General features: G+C 49.6%; 1 long non-coding RNA gene across 1 annotated transcript in view; it reads left to right on the top strand.

The window, feature by feature from the left end:
• Positions 1-2,392: 2,392 nt before the first annotated feature.
• LOC139079143 (uncharacterized) overlaps positions 2,393-26,087 on the top strand; it is a 42,318-nt gene continuing 18,623 nt past the window's right edge. The window contains exons 1-2 of the long non-coding RNA XR_011532479.1: positions 2,393-2,511; positions 12,794-12,852. This is a non-coding gene — a long non-coding RNA (uncharacterized lncRNA). The remainder of the gene's footprint in view (positions 2,512-12,793; positions 12,853-26,087) is intronic.

Genomic DNA, 26,087 nt, shown 5'->3' on the forward strand with positions numbered 1-26,087 from the left:
AATCAGCATTTATTGAATACTTACTGCAGTGCTTGGGAGACAGGCTCCAGCAAGAAGTGCAGACAGACACTGCCCTCAGGTCGCCTACAATGCGGTTGGTAAGACATATACATACTGTTAAGGAGACAGTGTGGTATAACAGCAACACCCCGAATTTGGAGTTAAATTTTAAGACTATAGAAACTAACTAAATTTATGACCTTGGGCAAATTGCTTTACTTTCTGGGCCTCAGTTTCCATGTTCATGAAAAATGGGAGCTTGGATTATTGTGAGAAATAAATAAGATAATCTAGGTAAACTGATTAGCACAGAGCCTGAGAATGATCAGAGCTCAGAAAGATTAGCCCGGAGACACGGACAGACCTTGTTAAGTAAGTACCACATTCAAAGTGCAGACGGTCGGCTTCTCACCCGTGCCATGGAGACCTCAGCAGCACCGACCTCTTCTGGTCGTTATGACACCAGTAAGCAGATGGCCTGCGTTATTTCATTTGGTCTTCGTAATGACCCTGCGAGGTGGGCGGCCTCTTATGCCCATTTTACGGATGAGGAAACTAAAATATAGAGAGATGGATTAATTTTGCCAAGGTCACACAACTAGTGCATGGCAGAGTCAAGGCCTACAAACCCAGGCAGCATTTTAACTAGATGTTAGTAATAGCACTGATGTTAGCAGTACCAGCAGTACTGCTAGAAGGAGTAGTAGAAGTGAGAGTGAGAGAGGCCACTGTGGAGGGAGTGGGCACAGAAGACTTCTGGGCGGTGGGGTCTGAGCTCAGCTTTTGAGTGTGGCAAGATCTCTGCAGGCAGTGAGGGAGGAAGGCTCCACAGTGGGGGCAATGGGCAGCGGGAGCTCAGAGTGGTGGATGGCATGCCTGGCCCACAGAACTAGGCCTTTCTGGCCCCTGAAAAGGGTCTGCCTTACAGGGAAGTAGCGTAACAGGAGGCCCAAAAAGATGATTAGGGCCTGACATAGAGAGACCTCAATACTGGAAAAAGACTTTACTTACGGGGGGTTTGTGGTGAGCAAGGTGCATCTCTGACCCCGTGTGGAGCCTGGAACTCGGGGCCCAGGCTAGGGTAGAAAGGGAGACTTGGGACGTGTGTGCACGACGGCAGTGACGTCTCCTACAGTACGTCCTCACAGAGCTGACAACTGCCTCCCGCTCTCCCATCCCAGGTTTTTGCTGAGGCTCACAATAACCTTGTCATTGGGTGGCAGCTAACTCCCATTGAGTGACCACATGTGAAGGGCCAACTTTAAAGCGGACACTTAATTAAAGTCCCTTCCTTGTCTATAGACAAGACAATGAGGGTCAGAGATGGTAAGCAACCTGCCCAGGTTCACAGCGCTGTGAGAGTCGGGGCTAGGAAGGGTTACAACTCCTTTGCTCCCAGCTTATTCAGTTTTCCACACTTTACATTGTCTGCCCAATAATTAGTTCTATATAACTCATCAACAAACCACGGAGCACCTATAGCATGTCCCAGACAGTACTGAGCTAGAGAAATGCAAAGATAAATATGTGCAATGCTCACGGACCGGTGGGGAAAATAGACTTTAAAAATTTTAAATGGAGGCCGGCCTGTTGGCATAGTGGTTAAGTTCTTGGACTCTGCTTCAGTGGTCCAGGGTTTCACGGGTTCGGATCCCTGGCACAGACCTACTCACTGCTCATCAAGCCATGCTGTGGCGGTGTCCCACATACAAAAAAAAAAGAAGATTGGTACAGATGTTAGCTCAGTGATAATCTTCCTCACCAAGAAAGAAAAAATTTAAAAACAGAGTTTGGCAGGTGCTGAGAAGGCATTGGGTGCACAAGTGTTACAGGATGGGGTACACGTGGGAAGATGGCTCCACAGAGAAGGCAACGTGTGAACTGAGCCACACATTCAGAGAACGCTCTCGCAGATAGCCTGAATCCTGCGCTTAAGCCTCCCAGGATGTCCAGTGTAAATGGACACGCTGGAACCAGGGAGCCTCCAAGACCTAGAGACCCAGTGTGAGCCAGGATAGAGTGAGCAGATGGCTGTGGCCGCCAGGCGAGCACACCCTCGGATCTTCCTCGAGAGCCAGATGTGAGGCGCGCAGGAGCTGGCGGCGTGGGCTGCTGCCCCTCTGAGGTCCACCGCAGGGTTCCTGCTGGGGTGACACTATCCGCCGGCTGCCTCTGGCCATTGTTGGAGGACAGCAGAGATGCTAGAGCCGGGTTATTCCCATCCAACATGGGACTCCTCCAACAAGGTCTCTGCTCTGGAGCTCATCAGGCTGACGGATGCTTTCTCAGAGCCGCAGGGGCCACCCAGCGCGATTCTGACCCATCCTCTCCCCTCCCCCTCTCCTTTTACAGGTGTCAGACCCGCATCCGGTGCAAAGGCTCTCCCCATCTACTCCTCTTCTTCTCCTTGAACTGACCACAGGGTTAGAGAGAGAGAGACGCGAAGGGCAAAACGCTCGGAAATGCCTTTGTTCTGTAAGTGAGGAGAGGAGAAGGCAGAACACCATGCAGGTAGGACGGAGCCCAGCAGAAAGCCCTGGGACCAAACATGGAGCTAGAGAGAGACAGAGGGCACCTTCCAGGAGGACGATCCCCAGTTGGGTTCTCATAAGAAAACAAAGGTAGCAGGCAGACGCACAGCTCCACACCAGGCACAGCGTCAGTCCTAAAACGCGCAAACTGAAGGAAGGAACGAAGTGGGGAACTATTGGGGTGCCTAAAGCCAGCAGCTGCAACAGAAAAACCGCCGATTCTCGGTTGGTTTAACCCAGTAAAGGATTGGTTTTCGCTCACAGCAAGACCAGTGGTGGTCAGGAGACCCTCTCTGTGGCCTGTCCCCACAAAGCAGGAGGAAAAGGGAGAAGGGAGCTGGAGTGCGGGCGGGGTTTGTAAGGGTCTGACTTAGGGGCGGCCTCGCTCCCCCTCCCGCCCCGTTTGCCGGAACCTGGGCACAGGGCTCCAACCTCAGAGGGAGGAAGGGAGGGACGCAGGAGAAAAGATCTGATCCTGAGAGCCCAGGCGTAGGAACATGAAACACGGCTGGTGAACCCATGGCGTTATCTCTGCCCCACAGAATGTGCCAGAGCGGTTGGCCACTAGGAACTCACTACAAACCTTCACAAAGACCCGGGTGGGGGCAGGGGTGGGCCTTTAAACCCGTCCCTTGCTTTTAGCAGAACGAGCAGCCTGTCCAATCGCAGGAGTGAAGGAGAGGGGAGAGGGCGTAGGGAGTGGAGGTCCTGGGCGCTGCCTCTGGGAATCCTGCCGCTGCTCACCTGGACCCTCTGAGCCCGGGGCTGAGAACTGCCCTCCCGCCTCCCACACTCCCACACTCCCTCCGTGTCCACCCATCCTGTGCCCGTCTGGAAGTGGTACAGCGCCAGTCCCCGCCACCAGGCCGTGCGCTCTGCAAGGAGGCGGCGGCGAGTGCGTGCGCACGTGCATCCCCAGCCCCTTGCAGCGAGCCCCGCAGAGAGGCGCTGTCTGTTGGGTGAATGAAAAGCATTCTCTGCTCTGGAGATGCTGTTGTAGGCGATCTGGGAGCGACAATGGCCATTCTTCCTTTTTTTAAGTTTATTTTTAAAAAATTTATGTGAAATATACACACTGTAAAATTTACCGCTTTAACCGTGTTTAAGTGTACAGTTCTGCGGCCTTAAGTGCATTCACATTGTCGTGCAACCATCACCAGCATCCGTCGCCAGAGCTTTTTTCCTCTTGCAAAACTGAAATTCAGTACCCATGCAGCAATAACTCTCCATTCCCCCTCCCCCACCCCGCCCCCACCATTTTCCTTTCCGTCTCTATGAATTTGACTACCGTAAGTACAGCATAAAAGGAGAATCATACAGCATTTGTCCTTTCGGGACTGGCTTATTTCATGTAGCATGATGTCCTCAAGGTCCATCTATGTTGTGGCATGTACCAGAATTTCCTTCCTGTTCAGACTGAGTAATATTCCGTTGTGTGTATATACCACAATTTGGTTTATTTGTTCATCCATCGATGGACGCTGGGTTGCTTCCAACCTTTTGACTATTGTGAATAACGCTGCTATGAACATGGTGTACAAATATTTCTGCAAGATCCTGCTTTCAATTATTTGGGGTATATCCATGCTTTTTTAAGGTGCTTTGGGTGATTTGAAGTGCAGCTAGGGTTGAAAACCTTTCATGCAAAGGAGGAGAGAGTAATGGGAATGACGAAGAATGTAGGAGTTTGGGGCAATGAGTGACAGTGCAAAGGTCAGGAGGAGACAGTCCCAGATGGGATCCTGAGTTCAGTGGAAGGGTTACTGTGGCCAGGAACCAAGGAAGAGAAGGAGGAAAGTCACAAGACTCTGGCAAGGAGAGGATCTCAGACGACCTAGCTCCTTAAGCAGAGGCGATGTCGTCTGCTGCCCAGAGCGGGGACAGGAGGGGAAGGGAGCCCAGAGCTTGAGGAAAGAGAAGATTCACTGCAGGTGTTGAGAGGGATGCGACTGGGCGATGCTGGGAGGATGGGTGACCAAAGGACAGAGACGAGGAAAGGACAGTGTGTGGAGGAGAGGTGGTGGAAGGAGAAGGAACTCTTTTTTATTACAATCAAGGGCAGGGAGTGAAGAAAGTTCATGGCAAGTGTGCTCAAAAATGGAGGAGAAATCATGAGAAGGCTAGCAGACTGTCTGCAAGGGTCCAGGCAGTTGCGCATGTGGTGGGCCAGATCACGCACTGGGCTCGGGGGCTCCAGGGCAAGGTGGAGAAAATGGATCATGGAAGTGACATGATTGGAAGCGGACCAGAGGATGCGGCGGAAGGTCAAGGGAAGGGAGGGAGGCTAAATGCCATTGTGCTGAGCCTTGCAGACCTGGAAAACCCACGCACTGCAAACCGAAACTCGCAGGTTTCCCGGTACAAAGAAGGAGAGTGGCTGTCATTGTCATATACATGGATACCATCATCTTATCCCATCAAAGCAACCGCAACGCCCCCTTTGAGCCTGCCCTCCGGGGAGCCTTCTCTATCTCTAGGCTGGCCATCTTCCTAGCCAGTGAAAACTTGTCTTATACCAGGTCTTCTTGGCTGCACTCAGAAACCAGAATTCTCCCCTGGTGCGTGCCTCATTGCTCCGTCACTGCAGCCAGCAGCCCACCCAGGGCTGCCAGCAACAGATCTCTGAGAACTCAGGGCGTCCCCTCAACGAGTGGAGGCAGTCTCTTTGCACTTATAGAAGTCCTTGCCCTTCCTACTTTACGATGGCAGCTGTGGGCCACAGTGACAATGTCCCCAGTGATCTCATTTTGAGCTCATCTTTGTAAAAAGGAAAAAATCAGCAGTTTTCTAAGCAATTGTACTGAAAAATCCATTCCCATTCTCCTCCCTTCCTCCTTGATGGCCCAATCTAGCTTTTGCATCTGAACCTTTATCTGCTGTCTTACGGCAGATACGAAGCTTTGTTCATATCTCCCTCAGATGCCCTCATTTACCCCGGTCTTCGTTGGCATCGTTCCATCTCTTCACTGCTCTGTGGGTCTCGCTGCATCCCAGAATAATTGCTCAGCCGGAGCCCTGCCTGCCCTGAGGAATCTGCCAGCCGCCTGCTGCTTGCTGTCTGTTGTCTTTTCCTTGCTCCGCTGGGCGGTGGGCTGCCCTCTGGACATTGCTGCTACTCCAGGACTAGATAGAGATTTGTTTGTTTTTCTAAGTCACCTCTTACACTAGCATGTTGCTGTCCCCATTTTATTGCCTCTCTCTCTCTTTTCCCTCCTTGCCTACTTCCTATTGAGAGCAGGCGCGTCAGAGGCCCCCCAGAAGGCAGGCAGCCTAGGGAGACCACCACGCTACTGGAGTCCTTGGAAATGCCCGTGTGACAGTGTCCTTCAGCTGCAAATGTGCGGGCAGCCTGGCAGGTGGCCAGCTGAGTCTGGGACAGCCCAGTCCTCCCAGGAGATGGGGGGAATTAACTTTGTTTAATAAATAGAACAGCTGGACAACGTTAACCATAAAAGACCTGAGACTGGGAAAAGAAAAAGATGTAAAAGGAAGTGTCCTCTCGTTCCTTCTTTCGTGTCTACCAGGGTAGCACTTCTGCGTGCCTTGTGGCTTCCCACTGACAATGGGAAGTGAGGCCACTCCAAGCTCTTCTTGGAAATGCCCAGGACTCTCATTGCGCCCTTTCCTGCCCACTTCCACTTCATTCTGGCTTCTGCAGAGTTGCTGACCTTTGACCCTTCTGTTTGCCTCTAGAAATTGGTGTTGGGCCTTGGCTTCCTGTGTTTGTACCATCAGCACTCGCTGGGGATTTGGGCTGTGTCAGTTCTCGGCGGCCCCGGGCAGAACCCCCCGCACTAGCTGTGGTCCCATTTTGAGCTAACTCGAGGCACCAGGTCAGGCTTTCCCCGTCTGTCAGGCCTTCCGAGGCTGTCCAGTGCATGTCGGGGGAGGGGTGGAACACAGCTCACCAGGAGCACCTGAAGGATGCTTGACCCGGCGTGGCGGAAATGTGAGGAGAGGATTTCCAAGAACAGAGTGGAAAGAGGTTTAGACTAAGTTCTTCACACTATAAGTGAAAGAAATATAGGAGAAAAAGTCAGATACCAGTCAAATGGTTAAGGATATCGTGAATCCAAAATCAGTAAAGGGCTTAAGAAACGGGCATAACTATTGAGTCAAACAGAGGAGTTGAACATAAGAATCTGTGTGAGAATCAGACCCGTGTAAAATGTAATAATAATCTAGACAATTGATTCACAACTGGCTTATACTATTTAAGGTAAATTCAGCTCCATGATCAAAAGAGAGAGGCTATCTGGCCTTACTCCTTCATTCCTTCACTGACCTAGTCTACACATGCTTTTGAACACCAGCCAAGGGCCTGCTGGTGCTAGATGCCACGGGAGAAACAAAGAAATCTAACACGTCGTGCATGCCCTCAAGATAGCCAGACACATAAAAAGTGGAGTCAGGCCAGAGAAACAATAGGTGCTGCAAGAGGATGTGATTAAGTGTGGACTAAATAAGGGCTATGAGTCCTGGTGAGGAGGCATCCCTTGGGATGCGAGGGACGTGCCGAGGGCTCCTGGAGAAGGTGAGCCTTGAAGGAGCTTGATGAACAGGGAAGATTGTAAAGGAAAGGGGAAATCCTCCTGGCTGGTGGTGATTTACAGAGCTCTCGTTCCAAACGACAAGCTGTAGAAGAGCCGTCTCGAGTTAAAATCAACAAAGGACATCTTTGCTATCTTCCAAAGTCTAAAAGGAGAGAGAGATAAGGAGGCTCTATGACAAGCATCTGGTTTCTGGTTGTTGGGGCGATCGGTCAGGTGGTGTGGGTTTCAGACGCTGCACAGTATCATTATCGTGGTACACATCTGCAAGGTGGGCTCCGTGACCTGGAGAACAAGGATATACGTTTAGGAGGCATTCAGCTTCCAATAGTGGGATGCTTGATAAACAGTGGCTTCATTGATAAAGATGCTTAAGTACTTCACAAAACAAGATGTCCACAGTTGCTATAGCTGCCCTCAATTACCGTGAGGGGCCCAAGCTATTTCTTTCAGTCTGCCATCTTTAGTGGAATTTTTGTGTGTGTCCTTAGGCTAATTTCCCCATGGTCACAAGATGGCGGCCGCAATTCCCACAGACCTGCATTGCAAGCATGAAAAAAGGGCCAAGGCCGAGGACGTTCTCCTCCTGAGATTTAAATGACTCCAATTCATCCCCTTGGTGTCGGGTAGACACCCAGCTTCCATGAGATCAAGGGATCTCTACTCACTTCCTTAGTCAAACCAGAGTTCTCTTTGGCAGAGAAGGAAGTGGGGATGGCGGAGCCGCAGACAGTAAGCAGTGTCTGCCATGTTCACCAGCGTGAAGGGTCCCTGCCCACATGGCTCCTCCAGCCGCTGCAAGCAGCTTCTTTCTTTGCTATCGCCAGCCCCTGACCTTGGCCTTCATTTACAACCCTGAACTTTTTTCAACTTCTTAAAAATTGTTGTTCCCGCCTAATGGATCTGACTTATGCAACAGAGGTAACTCAAAACTCCAATCAGAAAACCCTTAGTCAGAGAAAATCCCGTAGCAGTACCCTGTAAAATTGGTGAATGAATGTATCATGTGTGTTTTAAGCTTGAAAAGTGTTCAAGTTACGTACCATTTTTACAACTCCCCTCCTTAACTAAACTGGCTAAAAATGAACCAACCAATCTCTAGAGCCAACTGCTTTAGATAACAGGGCTTCTTATGCTGTAATTGTTAGCTTTTTTGCCAGAATTCCCTACAGGATTGAAATCTAGAGGACAGAGTTCAATGTCATGAATAAGTCTGCATCCTGAGCTCTAGAGCTGTGTTCCCAGACTGTGCCTCTGTACCCGTCAAAAACTAACGCCCACCCCGTCCTCCCCCAGCCCCAGCACACCATTCTACTTTCTGTCTCTATGAATTTGACTACGCTAGGGACCTCATATAAGCAGAATCACAGTATTTGTCCCTTTGTGACTGGCATTTCACTTGGCATAACGTCCTCAAGGTCCATCCATGTTGTGGCATGTGTCAGAACTTCCGTCCTTTTTAAGGCTAACTGAATTGACTCGATGGCCCCAACGAAATATTCCATTGTGTGTATATCCATGTAGAGCTGTGCCGTCCAACACAGCAGCCACTAGTCACGCATACGGTTATTGAGCATTTGAAATGTGGCTAACGAGATGGAGGCACGGAGTTTTTAACTGCATTATATTTTAATTAATTTAAATTTACAATCTGATTCATTTGCTGGAAAAGGTTTAAGTGTGTTTGGAACAAATCAGGGACGTGAATCTACTTTTCCAACTGCACATTTTATTAAATCTAGATATGGAGGGACTATTTCCAGTGAAAGCTTAGCATCTGAATTGAGATATGCCATGAGTGTAAAACATACACTGCATTTAGAAGACTTAATATGATAAAAAGAATGTAAAAAAAACTCATAAACAATTTTTATATTGATTATATAATGCAATGGTAATATTTTGAATATATTGGGCTAAACAAAATATATTAAAATTAATGTCATCTGTTGCTTTTACTTTTTTAAAGGCATTGCTAGAAAATTTTAAATGACGCGTGTGGCTTGTGTTGTGTTTCTCTTGAACAGTGCAGCTCCGATACAAAGGGAGCATTCAAATATTCGTTGAATGAATGCATGAGTTCAGTGCTGTGACCAAGGTCATTCAAAAAGATGCAAAACTGGGTCTCAGGTTCCTTGGTCCCCACTCCCTCCTTCTTTCCACTGCTCCTTGTGGCCCCCTCTCTACCACACTGGGCTTGCTGGTCACACTCCCACCACCACCTGGAGCACAGAAACTTTCCTTACGGAAGTGAGCTTTGCAAACTCAGAGGACAGCGAGGAGCATCCACATTGAGGTGCCCTAAAGACAAGAGCTTATAGGAAATGGAGCCCTCTTTGATGGAGAGAAGGAAAGGATTTAGGATGCCAAATCTCAGAGGACCCTTTTGTTTCACATTTTGCCCTTTCTGGGTATCTTTACTGAGATCTCCGGTCATCTCGGTGTACATTCTTATTCTGAAAGTTCTTTCAGGAAAAGGATGGTTTTACACTTCTAGACAGACTTCTTGCCATCCCCAGGGCTCTGGTGACACAAAACAGACAGGAGTAACGTAGGCTGTGTGCGCACAACTGGAAGACGGCTGGGATACAGCGGCCACCCACGCTGGTTGCGGAAGGAGCAAGCGCCCGTGGCTCAGAGAGCAGATGCTTTGTCCCGCCCTGCAGTCTTCATGCCTGGCCCCCCCTTCCCTTTTGAGGTGTGGCTCTTGGAGTGAAAGATCATCACCGTCTTTGGACGGTGCAACAGCTTTTGAAATGCAACAGCTTTCTGCAATTTGTTTTTATGAAATCAGCATTTTGCTTCCTGGAAAATCTTAATGCCCTTTTCTCATTGAACTTCGAGATTTTACGTACTTTCACAAAAGAAAAATAAAAAGCAGAAGGTAGCATGAAATGCATTCACTTCGTAACTCAGATATTCAATGAAAAATGCCATTTCCGTGCTAACCCGGCATTCCTCGCTGAATCGTATCCGTCAGTGAGCAGGAGGAGAGCCTCGTTTGGGAGTCACTCTGATCTCAAGGAAGGCTGCCCCGGTCACTCCAGCAGGTCCTTTTAGATGGCATGCCGTGTTTCTTGGATAAAGTGTTTTGTCTTAGACAGTCTTTCCCTGCTCCTGGCCTCCTCCCTAAGATGCTCTCTGGTCTAAGGGGAATGATAGGGCTCTTGATGCTTCCTGGACAAATGGCAGAGCCAGGTCCTTACGGCCATGTCCTGTCCCTTCTCTGGTCTGCAGGGTGTTGCCCCTCATTCCCCTGCTTGCTGCTTGCCCTACAGGGAGTGGCAGCTGAAGTCAGAGGCTGATGCCTAGTCACTTCCTCTCTGGGTTTGGGAGGCATGCCTAGGGGTACCTCCTGCCCGGTTCAACTTCAGCGGAGTTCCTGCAGGTGTCGTGGGCACTCTGAGGCCTGGCCGTGGCTCCAGGGCTCTCCCAACCTAGACAGTCCGCTCTGCAGCTCTCTCTCCGGAACAACCTCACCCCAATCCAGCAAGCCCTCTGGCATTCTCACGGCCCCATTCGCAGTCCTTTCTGGGTCCAGGCTCCCTCTGCTCACCATGCTGCCAGCACCACCACCTCATCCTTTACAAGTTTTGCTCTCACAAATAACGCCTTGGTGAAGATATTGTGCACGTCTGGTGTTTTCTAGGAACAGAGACAGAGGAGTAGAATTGTGGGATTATAGGTTATAGACATTTTGATATTTTAAGATGGTCCCATATTTACCTCCAAAGTCTCTGTCACCGATTTACACTTTATTTCCCCACACCTATGCTAATTCTGAAGATTATCAAACTTTATAAATTTGGCCAATCTGATAGCTGTTAAAAAGAGATTTTTAGGGGCCAGCCCTGGTGGCCTAGTGGTTAAGTCCAATGTACTTGGCTTTGGCACCCCGGGTTCCATTCTTGGGCACAGACCTATACCACTCATCTGTCATGGTGGTGGCTCACATACAAAAAAAAGAGGAAGACTGATGGCAGATGTTAGCTCAGGGTGAATCTTCCTCAGGAAAACAAAAGAGAGAGAGAGATTTTAGTATTGTTAAGAATTTTTTCTTGTGTATATTGACCATACAGTAGTCCCCCTTTATTCATGGTTTTGCTTTCCGTGGTTTCAGTTACCTGAGATCAACAGCGGCCCAAAAATATTAAATGAAAAATTGCAGAAATAAACAATTCATAAGTTTTACATTGCTTGCCGTTCTGAGTAGTGTGATGAAATCTCGCACCATCCCTCACCATTCCTCCCGGGACGTGAATCACCCTTTGTCCAGCAGATCCACCCTGTGTATGCCACCTGCCCCTTAGTCACTGAGGAGCCAGTCGGCCAGGTTATCAGATGACTGTTGGCAAATTGGATATGCCAAAGAGAAGCCATAAAGTGCTTCCTTTAAGGGAAAAGGTGAAAGTTCTCAACTTAATAAGGAAAGAAAAAACATGTATGCTGAGGTTGCTAAGATCTACAGTAACTTTTATTACAGCATATTGTTACAATTGTTCTATTTATCATTGGTTATTGTTAATTTCTTCCTGTGCCTGATTTATAAGTCAAACTTTTTCATAGGTGTATATACATATATAGGAAAAAACATAGTATCTAGATCGTTTGGTACGGTTCTCAGTTTCAGGCATCCACTGGGGGTCTTGGAACATATTCCCTGCAGTAAGGGGGGAACACTGTGTGTTTTGTGAATTTTTTGTTCATACCTTTAACTTCCTTTTTTAAGAAGTTTTCATCTTCTGTTCTTACGGATTTACATATGAAGTAGCCATGTCAGCTCAGGCTGCCATAACAAAATACCACAGACTGGGGGGGGCTTAAACGCCAGAAGTTAATTTTCTCACATTTCTGGAGGCTGGAAGCCCAAGATCCAGGCACCTACCAGGGGGCTGCTTGCTGAGAGCTCTCCCCTGGGACGGGTGCAGACAGAGCTTCTTGCTGTGTCCTGGACGGCCTCTCCTCGGCGCCTGTGTGCGTGGAGAGTGAAACAGCTCCCTCCCCTTCAGATGCGGCCTCCAGGCCTATGGGACTGTGGTCATTTACCCGTCATTCCCTCCCAAAGGCTCTGTCTCCAAACGCCGTCACATTGGGGCTTAGGGCTGCAGGAGGTGAATTTTGTGGGGACATAGTCAGCCCACAGCACCACAGTACTATTCTTTACCTGTTATATGAGTTTGTGTGTGTGTGTGTGTGTATACACGTATGTGTGTATATGTATGTGTTTGTGTGTATATGTATATATACATATGTGTATGTGCATATATTTTCTCCAAGAGTATAACTTGCCTTTTAATTTCGTTAATCGTGTTTTCAGTCATAGAAAAGTTGTTTGGTTTTTTTGGGGGGGAAGATTAGCCCTGAGCTAACATCTGCTGCCAATGCTCCTCTTTTTGCTGAGGAAGACTGGCCCTGAGCTAACATCCGTGCCCATCTTCCTCTACTTTATATGTGGGACACCTGCCACAGCACAGCTTGACAAGCAGCACATAGGTCCACACCAGGGATCTGAACCAGTGAACCCCGGGCCAGCAAAGCAGAATGTGGGAACTTAACCACTGCACCGCCAGGCTGACCCCTGAGAAGTTTTTAGTTTTGATGTGTCAAATTCGTTCCTCTTTTCCTTTATGACTTCTCGTTTCTATGATTTGTTTAAAAAGGCCTTCTGTACCCCAGATGTCACAAACATATTATTTGTTTTCCATATTTCAGGAGCAGAACTTGCCCACAAACTTTTTGAGACCGACGCCCTTTGCAGGGGCTGGAAGAAGGTACATTTTTATCTAACAGTTCAATTTCTTTCATGCTTATTAATTTAATGTTTTCTGTTGCCTCTTGAACAAATTTTGGTTATTTATATTTTCCTAGAAAATCATTCATCTCATCTGGGTCTCAAATTCACTGGTATAAAGTTGTTCATAATGTTCCCTTTAAAAATTATCCTTTACGGGGCCAGCCCGGTGGTGTAGTGGTTAAGTTTGTGCACTCCACTATGGCAGCCCAGGGTTCGCAGGTTCAGATCCTGGGAGTGGACCTACACACCGCTCATCAAGCCACACTGTGGTGGCATCCCACATACAAAAAATAGAGGAAGATTGGCAACAGATGTTTGCTCAGGGCCAATCTTCCTCACACACACACACACACAAAACCTTTATATGTGTTCATTCATCCCTTTCCTTCCCTGTTATTATCTATGTATTTTATTCTAGCCAAATAACTTTTTACCTTAAAAAAAAAGCAAACCTGTGTTCTTGTATTTTTTAAAGATTGGCACCTGAGCTAACAACTGTTGCCAATCCTTTAATTTTTTTTCTTTCTACTTCTCCCCAAAGCCCCCAGTACGTAGTCGTACATTCTAGTTGTGGGTCCTTCTGGTTGTGCTATGTGGGACACCACCTCACCGTGGCTTGATGAGTGGTGCCATGTCCGTGCCCGGGATCCGAACTGGCAAAACCCTGGGCTGCCATAGCAGAGTGCACAAACTTAACCACTTGGCCATGAGGCCGGCCCCAAACCTGTGGTTTTATTGATCAGTTTTGCTGAATTTTTTCTCTGTGTCATTAATTTCTGCTTCTCTATTAATTAACTCATTTCTTACTACTTACTTTGGCTTCATTTATTTTTCTTTTAAATCTTTTTTATGTTCCAATAAATAAATGCAAGTCTAGAGTTTTCTTCTGAAAATTGCTTTGGCCATATCCCACTGGTTTTGATGTGTGCTGTTTTCATTGTGGTCCAGTTCCAAGTAGTTTATTTCCTCTTTAAACCAAAAGATCTTTAGAAGTGTGTTTTTATATTTCAGGAGTATAGATTTCTTTTGGCTCCTTGTTTGTTAATTTCTAAATTTATTGCATTCCGGTCAATGAATGTGGCCTGTATAATAAGTTTTTAAAAATGTGTTATTTCCTTTGAGCATAGAACAGAGTCAAATTTGGTGAGCTCTGCATGTGTGCTTTTAATTTTTTTTTAAAAGGCTTAATATTGCATTAGTTTTCCTTTCCAGTGTGGTCACAGCTTCTGAGAATAGGCAATAATTTAGTTGAATTTAATAGTATTTGACTCATTTACTCAATAGATATTTATGGAGTGCCTGCATATTCTAGGCACCGCAGGATTCGGGGGACACAAGGATGAGCAAAAACAGGCACGGTCTGCCCTATGAGTTGATAGTCCAGCGGGAGAAGCAGGCACAGATCGCATCGTCCCATCAGTGAAACAATGAGCTGAAGAAGAAACACTGATTCTGCGGACGCATCTCACAAAGGGTCTTGTCCTGGAGAAAGCTTTCCTGATATTTGAACAGAGACCTGAAAGGGGGGTGGAAATTTCGTAGGAAAAGGGCTGGGAAGGGAAGAGAGGAGGTCTGCAGGTGGAACAGCGTGTCATGAGGCCCTTTGTGTCTGTGAACAAGGGTCCTGGGGTCCAGAAAGCAGACCCTAGGCTGCCGGGCCCCACACAGCGTGTGCGTGGTACTGGCCCCAGAGCAGAGGGGTGCAGGCGTGCGGCGGAGAGGGGTGCAGACCATATAAGGCCTTATGAAGAAGTTTTGTCTTTACTTAAGAAAAATGGGAAGCCGTTAAAAGAATTTAGAGAGGCTTACAGGATTGTCTCTGTGGTTTTAGATGATAACTTGAACAGAAACTTGGAGCATTTGCTCCATGGAGCTTTTATTCCTTGACTTCGTACTATAGGGCTCCTACTTCCCTTCTTGCTCCCTCCCTTCAGTGAAGTTGAACTAAACATGCTCAAGAAGAATGATCACCCGGCGCGTTTTCCATCAGAGGCGTACAAATTACCCGGCACGTCTGGGAACCAAGCCTGCACTGGAGGTGGATTAAACTAATGATTCAGCGGTAATCACACAACAACAACCGGAGCTGTCGGCGTGGAGCGTTGCGTCCCAGCTCCGTGCTAGGTCCTCCGCGAGTTTATCTCCTTTGATCTTCACAACAACCTTATGCGATTTCTTTTTACCGCACACATCAGTCACCGTGTCTGCCACCATTTGTGCTGGAAACTCACTGCCTCCACCTCAGAGGGATGGGGCCACTCCCAGGGGCTTTGATTTGTCCACTGTGATCATGCTCAAGCACACACGGACACATGTGTGCACACATGCACAGACATGCACACTCACACACAGGCACACGCACCTCTGCTTGGATCAGGGGTGGTGCCTGGATCCAACAGCCACCAATCCATTGGCCAGCCAGCAGTTTTTAGGGTACCATAGCACAAAAAGCTTGGTCCAAGTAGATTCTTGCTTTTAGAAATTTCTAGTTGGGATATATAAAGGAAATCAGTTAGTTGCAGAAACTGAAGCTGAGCGATGAGAGGCCGGAGAAGCCCTGACGGCCTGAGTGGGTGGAAGTTGTGAGTAAGCCAAAGGCCTCGCTGAGCAGAAGCTGTGAGGAGAAAGGATGCCAGGGTGGATGGAGAAACTGGTTGACAGAGAGGAGAGAAGCTGACTGGAGATGAAGCCCGCGCTTGGGGAGGCACTGAGTCACGTGAATGACAGCAACTAGAGGAACGAGGCACACGTTCATGCCCGAGATGCAGTGGCAGGCTCTGAAGGCCCGGCCACAGAGTGCTCCCCGCTCTCTGGGTTCATGAGATGCCGCCCCCTCATCAGGCCTGACCGGGAGTTTGCTGCACAGCGCGTCTGAAGGCGTCTCTGCTCCACGCAGCACAGGAGACTCGGCACTCCTGGGCTCAGACGAAGACTCAGAGGCTCAGAGAGGCGAAGTAATTGCCCAAATCGCCACAGCAAATTGGAGCAGAAATTTCAAGCTCAAGTTCGTGTGACTGTGCTGCCCTCGTCCTCAAGGATAAGGCTATTAGCATTTTTACAGCGGGGGTTGGGGGGGGAGGAATTATCTGCTCAAGGATATTTGTCAGACCTTCAGCTTTTCTCACCTTGAGAACAAACACAGGCGGCACACGGTTTCAAATCAGTAAACCAAGTGACTTGGCATCATTGGCCTGTTAAGTGTTAGGGTTTAACAATAGTTAACATAAGAGGACCGTTGCTTTCGAGTGCACTGCACAAAAGCAGGTTTTCACCTAGTCAGCTATTTGGAGAGTGGCATGGGGATAGAGGCAGGGACACGGAGAGCGAGGGTTACAGTTTCTCCCCCAAGAACTGGTTACAGCCTCGCAGGGCTAGGGCCCGATTGTCCATTCACCCAGGCAATGGGCCTGGGGGAACTGGATCATGCAAAAGAAACTTCCGACCATTGGTGAGAAGCAGCCGGTTGCTAACCTGGTTTTCGGTAGTGGCGGAACAGAGCCGGGTGCCCCATCAGCCCTCTTTGTGGTCCTCTACAGGGAACGTCCTCTTCCTTGCAAAAGGGCCTCCAGGAGAAGTGGCAAGGGGAATGAATCCAGAGCAAATTTAATGAGTGCCTAGTAAGTGCGAGGCCTCGTGCCCAGGGAAAGCTTAAACGTCTGAGTCATAGGTCCACGAGGACTGAAGTGGGTCACCTTGGCTGTGACACAGCAGGAAGTCTCTGAGGCTGCAGCCTACTGGTAAAGCTGCAACACTGTATCTCCCCAGACCCCCCTGGGAATTCGTGCACTGACCCTATTGCCTCTACGGATTGTTCCAGGTCCCGTGCTGAGGGCGGTGGGGAGCCTCCTGTTTGGTGTCCCTTCCCGGCAAGCCCTTATATGTCCTGAGCTCACAGCAGCTGAGGACATTTCCTTTCCTGACCTTTGCCAAACCACCTTTTACCTAATTCCTGCTGTTTGCCCTGTTGAGAGGGGGTGTGGCCACGGCCCAGAGACCAGGCAGACCCACAGAGGAGAGGCACATCAGGAAAGTCCCAGGGGGACGCAACAAGCCCCAGCTGCTTGTCCTTTGAGGGTCAGCCGACCAGCGGAGTCCAGAGCCCAGGGGCAAAGATCAAAACCAAGCCTGGAGGTCAGCCCAGGATGGCACAGATGTCGCCCATGTCCACCTTCATTCTTCCGTATCCATGTACCCACTGTACTATTACTCACTTGCTGTTTTTCTTTTAAAATTCACTTTTTAACTTAATTAAATAAAACTTTGCATCAGAGGAGTAAATGAAAAATGAGGATCACTTGTCAAAAACAAAGAAGAGGTCTTTAAAAATAGATTTAACTCTTAAGGTAAAAATTTTCCATCACGTTTTACCTAAAATTGTAGCTGGCTGCCATCAGAGGTCCTGTCTCACTTCGGCCTGCCTCGGGCTGGGGGGTCCAGGCCTGACCTGGAGTCAACCCGCCAGGGGGTCCTGCTTCCACCCTCTGTGGTTGAGAAGCCGCGGAGAGGTGACTTAAGCTAGCTGAGCCTGTTTCTCTGTCACCTGTGGGTGACCATGGTCCCTGCTTTGCAGGCCTGTTGCAAAGATCACACAGAAGACTGCAGCGAGAGCACCCAGCACAGGCCTGGCACATAGTACACGCCACAAACACTCCCTGTTTTCTCCAGAGTTCTCCGTATAAGTGCGCTTGTGATTTTCAAACCGTCCATCACAATATTTGTTTGGGAGATACGGTTTTTGTCGGTAAGACCAAAGTTCAACTTGAAATAGAAAGCATCTAAGTTAAAAACAGTGAGAAAGATATAATTATAGTGCTGTTATTGCCAAGGACAAGAAACAGGAAACTAGAACAATGGTTCATGAGAGTCAAATAGCCAAGATGAATTGCATCTTTATGAAGGGGTCCCGGCTGCCTCCAGCAGAAGGTGTGCCGAGGTCCCCCTTAGCACATCCCCTTACCCAAACCAGAGCCCTTTGGAGGAACTAACTCCAGATTCTTGGCAGCACAGGCTGGAGGCAAATCAGGGCTGTTTGGGTCCAGAGTCCAGAGTGCTGAGCCCCACTTGGCTCGGCTTCAACCACAGGTTGGGCGTCACAGCTGCGCTGGTTCCAGCCGGAGGTATGGCTCTAGCAGAGTCGGGATGCCTCTCGGCCCAGGTCAGAGGGGCACGTTTGTGGCCAGTGCAGCCTCCAGCTCAGCAGCTTCCAGAGGTTCTGCCACAGAATCTTCCCAAATGAAACACCCTCCTTCCTGTTCAGCTTAGCTCCGGCTGCCTTGACCTCCTCTCACTTTCAACCACTTCCTTTCTTTCTCAACACCCGATTTCCGCTCCATGTCCTGCATTTCTCCATCATGTCCCTTCACCCATCTTCCAGGGCTAACGTCCTCTCCTCTCCTCTCCTCTCCCTCATTCTCTCTTTCTCCATCTTTTTCATCCTACCTTCTCCTCCCCTCCCTCCATCCTCCCCTCCTCCCCTCCCTCCATCTGCTCCTCCTCCCCTCCCTCCATCTGCTCCTCCTCCCTTCCCTGCATCTTCTCCTTCTCCCCTCCCTCTCTTCTGTCCTTCTTTCACAAATGTTTATGGAGCATTTACGAATGAGCTAGGTATTGTGCGAGGGGTTACAGTGGTAACAGGATCCTTGTCCTTATGGCATGTTTACTCTGAAAGGAAAGACTAACACAAACAAATATTTCCTTGAATAATTGTGTAATTATACCAGCAATAATGCTGTAAGTAAGGAATCCAAGTGGGCCAGATGCTACAGAACTCCTATGACATTTTCCACGTCCACGTGGCACGTGCAAAGCCCTAGAAGGTGACGACCCTATTGGGCAAGCATGCGTCTGCCCTGCATGATCCCTCCAGCATCTGGTACAGGGCCTGGCACGGACACAGGGTGCACTCGGTGATTGCTTGTGGAGTAAATGAAGAAACTGCTCTTCCGGAGAACCTGTTGGTGCTCTTTTGGCCATGGGAATCACGAGGGAGAGTCAGAGGGGGCAGAGCTCCTCTCCATCCATCCTCCCCCGACACCCTGCAGTAGCCAGGCCATCAACGGCCAACTAGATGCCAAAGGGATGAGGTGTCAGCAATGGATGAAGCCAAGTGTCCTCCTAGAGTCTCTGCCTTCAGGTCTCCCACTGAGGAAAACCTAGCCAGGACCTCCTTCGAGAAACCCCAGGTTTGAGGACAAAAAAGGATAGTCACTGCCTGGCTTTGGGCACTCCTTGCTGGGGAGACCTTTTGATGGCTCTCACGTGGCCAGATAAGCATCTCCTTTGTATTCCAACAACCTCGATTATGTAGGAAGCAGTGGGTTCCTGAAAATCACCGTAATAAGTCAGCTATAAAAAGAAACTAATCTAAATGGGTGGGGTTGCAATTTTCAGTAATAAAGGTGATCTGAATATATTTATATTCTGATATATATAGATTCTTTATATAATATTATATATCATATAAAGGTCAGAATATATTTACTCCATCACATTTTCACTTCAAATTGGAAAATAATAAGAAGGAAGTATTGGAAGATGGGGAGACACAAATGGACAGAGTAAAGCAAACCCTCCTATGACAGCGAAGGCACCGCAGGAGGCGGGGTGGCCGGGGAGCAGAGCGCCAGCATCCCCCTTGGGAAGGCGTGTGGAGGTCACCGGGCGGGCAGGGAGCAAGGAGATGGGGCATTGTGTGGAGACAGTTGGCCTTGGGCTTGACCTGAACTTGACCTGGCTCTGATAAGAATCTGTCCAACCTGGCAACGATGTGACAGTAAATTCCATGGATTTGAGCAGCACAGTTCATGCCAAAAAAACTTGATTGCCTTTGAGGACAGAATTATCCTCATTGTTACTGTATGCTAGACAGAAAAAAAGTGCAGGAGAGGCAGCATCTCCAGCTTTCTGGCTCAGGACACACCGGGCCCTTTTCTCCCCAGGCCCGAGGGAAGGAGGCCGAGGCAGGCTGGGGAGGTCACCTTCAAGGTGCTGTGTGTGCTCTGTCGCACGTCATAGCAAAGGAAAGACGGATGCTCAGCCCACCTTGGGACAAGCAATAGTTCTGTGTGCTCGCTTCATAAACTCTGCGTTTTATAGCTGTAAAGGATGTCAGTAAGCGCCCAGTCCAAACGCCCTGAACTAGCTCAACCCCAGCATTTCTAGGGTCAGACTGAGGTTGAGACCCGGGCAACGACTTGGAGAGCGCTGCCAGGCTAACAGCGGAGCCGGACCTGCTCACGAGGTGCGTCTTCTCCTCCCACGTCCTCGGGCAGGAAGTGCTCAGCACGTGTTCCTCACCATCATCGCTTACCGTCACGTGCACTTCACACCCCCTGTGACAACCGCATGGTGTCCCCCCACTTTGTGAATGCAGAAACCAGGTAGTTTGCTGAGGGCCACACAGCTAACGAGGGGACAGGCCCGGAACCGGGGGTTCTGATTCTGCCCCCAGCTCTTCCTGGTCCTCGTGCTGTCTTCACGCTGCTGTCCGTCCTGTGATCTGTACACTTGGACGTAGGAGCCCAGAAAGACCCTGTGATCACTGACTCCGGAGAATAACTCTGCAAACTTTGTCTATGCAGCAGCTGGGCCGTGGGGAGGCTTCCCATGGGGACAAAAGAATGATCTCTTCAGGACGACATTTCTTTCTCTCCCATGAGTGTACCACTGGGAACCGTGCTGGAAGGCATGAGCAGCTCAGACACGATGGCAGAGAGGAAGCCGACGAGCAGGTCCTGGGGGCCCCTGTCTGCACGAGGGTGCTTGCAGTTGACTTCACCTGTGCAGCCTTGGGTGGGGTTTCAGCAAAGACGGTCATGGCAAGATCTGTGCTCGAGGTTGTTCATGCTGGCGGGTGGGTGAAGGGTGGATTGGAGAGGGCAGGAGGAGAGGTGGGGAAAAGGAAGAGGAGGCAGCTGCTTAGGTGACATGATGGGAGCTCAAACAATGGTTTTAGGGCAGCAATGGAGGGCCAGGTCAAGGTCAAGGTGAGGAGGAGGAGGAGTCAGGATGAGTCTCCCATTTCAGCTTTGAGGACTGAGTGGCAGAAGGGAGAAGGAAGAAGAGCAGGCCTGGGGGAAAGACCGAGAGCTCGGAGTTAGGCAGTTTGAGGGGGAGACGCCCAATGGGCCTTCTGGCCTGGATTCCCCCAAAGCAAGGCTTGGGACAAAGATTGACGTGCTGGTGCTTTATTTGGGAAGTGGTCCCAGGGAACAAGAGAAAGGAACCAGAGCGGGTGACATAAGACGAAACAGAAAGTGACTTAAGGATGTGTATCGTGTTGGCCATCTCCAGGGGACACTGGCACTGGATCCCCCGGAGCCTCATGGGGAGTGTTTACACAGCAAGTCAGGACTGTCCACACAAGGGACGAAAGGGAGGAGCGATTATCCACTGTTTCTCATACCTCGTTGGTCCAGGGCTTCCCCATGGAGTGTTATGCCCACTCCTCGACCCCCACATGTGGGTTGCACATGCATAAATGTCAGGTGCTTCCACAGACATCCGGAATGGATGAACAGGTGTCCAGGGGCATCAGAGAAGCCCCAAGGCACGAAGCCAGGTCTAAGCCACTTGCTGAGATAAGTTACCGCTAGAGCTGAGTCAAAGCCAGCCCAGAACCGCCTGCCCAAGCTGCTTCGAGTCTTGGAGGCGAGGCCGAGAGGCTGTGAGATGGTGCACAACAGGCGTCCACTTCACAGGATGCGAGGTGGGGCTGTCCTGGTGGCAGATGTGTAAACCATCTAAGCTCTGGAGGGAGGCCAGGGCTGGAGACATGGATCTGTGAGTCATCGGTGTGCAGGTGCTGGCTGAAACCACGGGGAAAGTGTGTTGAGTGCAAAGAGCATTGAGTCAAGGGCAGTGCCCTGCGGACCATGTAAGGAGCAGGCAGAGGAAGAGGGGCCAGGAAAGAGCAGAAAGGCCGGGGAGACACAAGGACAACCTGGAGGGTGTGGTTTCATGGGAGCTGAAGGGCAGCATGTGACAGGACATTGACCAAGTGTCCCCAAGCATCGCATACTGTAAGACGTCCCCCGGGTTTGGCAATCCAGAGGTCTCAGGTGCCCTCAGCACCAGGAAGGTCAGGAGAAGCGTGGCGTTGGAGGCCAGGACGTAGTGGGCAGAGGAATGAGCAGGAGCTAAGAAACTGGAAAGAACAGTATGACCTGTGACGTCACAAGGACTGCCCTCGGATAGGACAGGGACCACAGAGGGGTGAGAACAGTTTGTAGGTCAGAGAGCGAGGAGCTGAGGGAGACCAGACAGAACAGCCTTGATTGTCCCGAGGAATCGAGATGATGCCCCCCCCCCACCCCCGCCCCGGGACCACAGCCAGCCGTCCTCCTCCTCTGTGGCGGGCTGTGCGCCTGGGGGTCGCAGCAAGAGTTCAGTCTCTCATTTTGTTATTGCTGTTAGTCAGCTGGTGAATATTTACTGAGCATGAACAATGTCCAAGGCCTCGTGCAGGTAACTGAGGAAAATACAAGAATGACGTGACTGAGTCCTGCTCAGAGGCGCTCTGGGCCTTGGAGCCTGGGGAGTCGCTGCACCCCAGGGGAAGTCAGAAGCTGGGCTGGGTCAGGATGCTGAGCTGGTGCACACGAGCGTATTCATGCATTCAACAGACCCGCTGGGGGCTGTGACGTGCCCCGCACTGACCAGGTGCTAAGAATACATCAGAGAACAGAACAGACCACAACCCTGCTCCTGTGGCCCCTGCCACATTAGGGGAGACAGTCTATAGAGGTAACAGGTAAATAAGTTATATGCTGTATAAGAAGGTGGTGAGGGACCTGGGAGAACGGAGAACAGAGAAGGGGAATCGGCAGTGTGGGGTGGCAGAGAGGGCAGCATCCTTAAGCAGGGCAGGCCAAGGGAGGCCTCACTCAGAAGGTGGCACTTGAGCAGAGCCCTAAAGGAGATGAGGTTGCCATTTGAATATCTGGGAGAAGAGTGGTTTCAGCAGAGGGAACAGATTGTGCAAAGGCCCTGAGGCAGGAATATTTCATGAGGACGAGAGAGCAGTAGGAAGTAGTTGGAGAGGCAAGGGGGTGCAGAGGGAGAAGAGGAGTGGTGTGCAGATGGTGCAGGGCCTTCAAGGCCATTTGTCAAAACCTTGACTTTGAGAGGAGAGGGAAGCCACAGGAGGACTGAAGCAAAAGAGTGTGAAGCTTTAAAGTAACCACTCTGGCTGCTTGTGGAGAAAAGACTGTGGGTCAGGGAGGCTCTGGGGAGACCAGAGAGAAGGCCATTAGAGTCAGCCAAGTGAGAGATGATGGTGACTTGGACCAGGGTGGTGGCCCTGGGGAACAGCAGGGGAATTCTGGAGACTTTTGGAAGTCCGTGCCATGGGGTGGAGTTTCTGGGGCTTCCGTGCTCCATCGGCCCTGACTGAGTAGGTCACGGCAACCCTGAGTCCCCGGGATGAAAGGACCTCCGAGTCCGTGGTGGGTGAGGATGGAGGGAGGGGCGGGCATCCCACGCCAGGGCTGAGCAACAGGCCGAGCCCGTCAGCAGACTTGCCTCCCACGTGGAGGCCCCTGCCGCAGGAGTGACCAGCCCATTCCCACGGGGCCCAGCTCGGCAGCCTCTGCCCTGTCTTCTTTCACACAAGCGCGCGCTGAAGAGCAAGGGCACGAGAGTGAGGCCTGCAGAGGTGAGGCCACCTGAAAAGCCAGGCTGGGAGCCAGAGAAGGACTCCGTGCCCGCCTCCCGGCCTACAGCAGCCCGTTCTTCTCCTGCTCTCCCCCTCTGACCCCTTCTTACCAAGATCGAGCACTGGGAGGGAGACGGGCAGAGTCTTTCTTCCGCATGCTCTCCCCCCTCCCTCCCCTGCACTTGGCACGGGCCTGGGGAGTCCCCACCCCCGTCTGGGTCTGGCCCGATGAGGTGGACGCAGCAGAGCAGGGAGGCCTGCCAAGAGCCGCTGTCTGTGGAGGATCGGGAGGGCACAGACTCCGTGCTAGAAACGGTTCCCATCCCAGTTCTGTTTCAAACTGGTTATGATGCCTTGTAAGGTTACTTCAGCCTCAGTTTCCTTATCTGAACAATGAGGATATCAATTTCTCTCATAGGATTGTTATAACAGACGTGATACATGCGAAATGCCTGGCCCAGAATAGGAGCACGTGACGGTCCTGTAAGTTGGTTCACTCAAAATCTATTCTCCAACATCTCCTTCTTGGCCTTCCTCTACTAGAGAAGAGAGAAGAGGAAATGATACTCAAGCTTCCAGCTCCCCTGTACTTAGGGGTGGCCACAAAACCCAGCTACGGCCAATGAGAGGAAGGTAGAAGTCCTTGACTTTTCCAAATCTAAAAGCAGAGCTTCTGAGCAGCAAGTCCTTACTCCTCTGTTCTTCCCTCATACCTTCTTGCCTGGAACTCAACTTGAGGGTAGAGGTAGAGCAGCCATCTTGTAGTCATGAGGTAACGAGCACAGATCAGAAGTGAAGAATGATGAGGTAGCAAGACAAAAAGTACTGAGTGCTTAATGACATCACTGAGCCACTATTTTAGCCCATGGCTACCTGCCCAGAAATTTATTGTTGTGTGAGACAACCGCCTTCCTGGTATGAGCCAATGTTTGTTGGGGTTTCTGCTATGTGAAGCAAATGCAATCAATAACAACAGCTATCATCACCATCATCATCCCCACCACCATCACCGCTATCATCACCATCTCTGCTCTCCTGCATCTGCAACAACCTCCAGCTCGCAGCTTTAGATTTTATTATCTAATTGGGAGCCAATTAAGACTTACTAAATGAACCTCTGAAGTGTCATTTCCCAGGGAGTATTCCAAGAAACATCGGTTCTTCCAGATATTAATAGATGTTCTGAGAAAAGAAAAAGCTGCCTGGTTAAGTGAACAAATGGTGGGACCTGGCAGAGATGGTTATCCCAGCGGTTTCCCGTTGGTATCCTCTCTGGGAGCTTTGCAAAGGATATGCCTAAAAGGGAACTTGCAAAGAATCCATGTCAGAGCCCCAACTACCGTAAATACTCTTTCCAAAAATCCCTATATCTGAGGACTCCTTGCTATGGTTCTCCTCTCTCCCGCCCTTCCACCACGTCCATCCTCCCTCCATACAAAAGAAAGGCGTGCTGCCCATTGGATCAGAAATCCCCCGGAGCGTTCCCGTGCAGGGTCGAAATGCCTGTGCTGCGAAGGACAATCCCAAACCTGGGGTTTCACTGGACTCTAATGACCAGGTCAGCCTTTTACAAGTCACGTGGTTGCCAATTCTTTGCTTTCAACAGAATTGAAGGATGTCCTCATTGAACGTCAGCTGATAGATCATTAAAAATATTTTTTGCAACAAATGACTATGTGATCTCTGTCTCATACCTCTGAAATAGCGTAGAATTGAGTGGCAATGCTGTTAAACCCATGCTCACCTACTTGTTTATGCGAGCACAGTCTCTCAGTGGCTATGTCTGTAAAAGTAGTAAATAGGAATGGAACGGATGCTGCACCCTGCCTCATGCTAGCAGTAAATGACTCACCCGTGGATGCAGGAAACTACTGAGAAAAAGAGCTACTTAGCTTATGAATGGGTGCAATTCCAACAAAAACTTACTCTTTGTGTTTAATAATTATGCATCAAAGTTTGTAATATTTGTCTGTTGCTGTAACTAATTCTGTGCTAATGAAAACTAAATGCAGAAGAAAAAATTTTTAAATGTTTTGCAACTTACATTTGTGTGTGCGTGTGTGGTGTGCATGTGTGTGTGTGTGCGCAGGCAGAGAAGAGGTAGAGAAGTACGGTCGAGTGACCAAGAAAAGACTTTCAAGCATTAAAACATTTTGGGGGTCCGGCCCAGTGGCATAGAGGTTAAGTTCGTGCACTCTGTTTCAGCGGCTCGGGGTTCACTGGTTTAGATCCCGGGTGTGGACCTACCCACTGCTTGTCAAGCCATGCTGTGGCAAGTGTCCTACATATAAAATAGAGGAAGATGGGCACTGATGTTAGCTCAGGGCCAGTCTTCCTCGGGAAAAAAAAAATTCTTTTGGAATACAATTCTGTTGGAGAAGTGGAATGGAGAGAAAAATGGTGAAAATGTTTGTTAAAGAAAAGACCTCATATGCTTTTTAACTAGATGGTGATGTATATCAACTCGTGGTGGTTGACATCAATTTGCTGTGGCATTTAGGAACTATTTAAGAGAAAAATGTAAGAGCTTCATTTTTAAATGTATACTCTATCAGAAA

Source organism: Equus przewalskii, chromosome 24, assembly GCF_037783145.1.
Source record: "Equus przewalskii isolate Varuska chromosome 24, EquPr2, whole genome shotgun sequence".
NCBI lineage: Eukaryota > Metazoa > Chordata > Mammalia > Perissodactyla > Equidae > Equus > Equus przewalskii.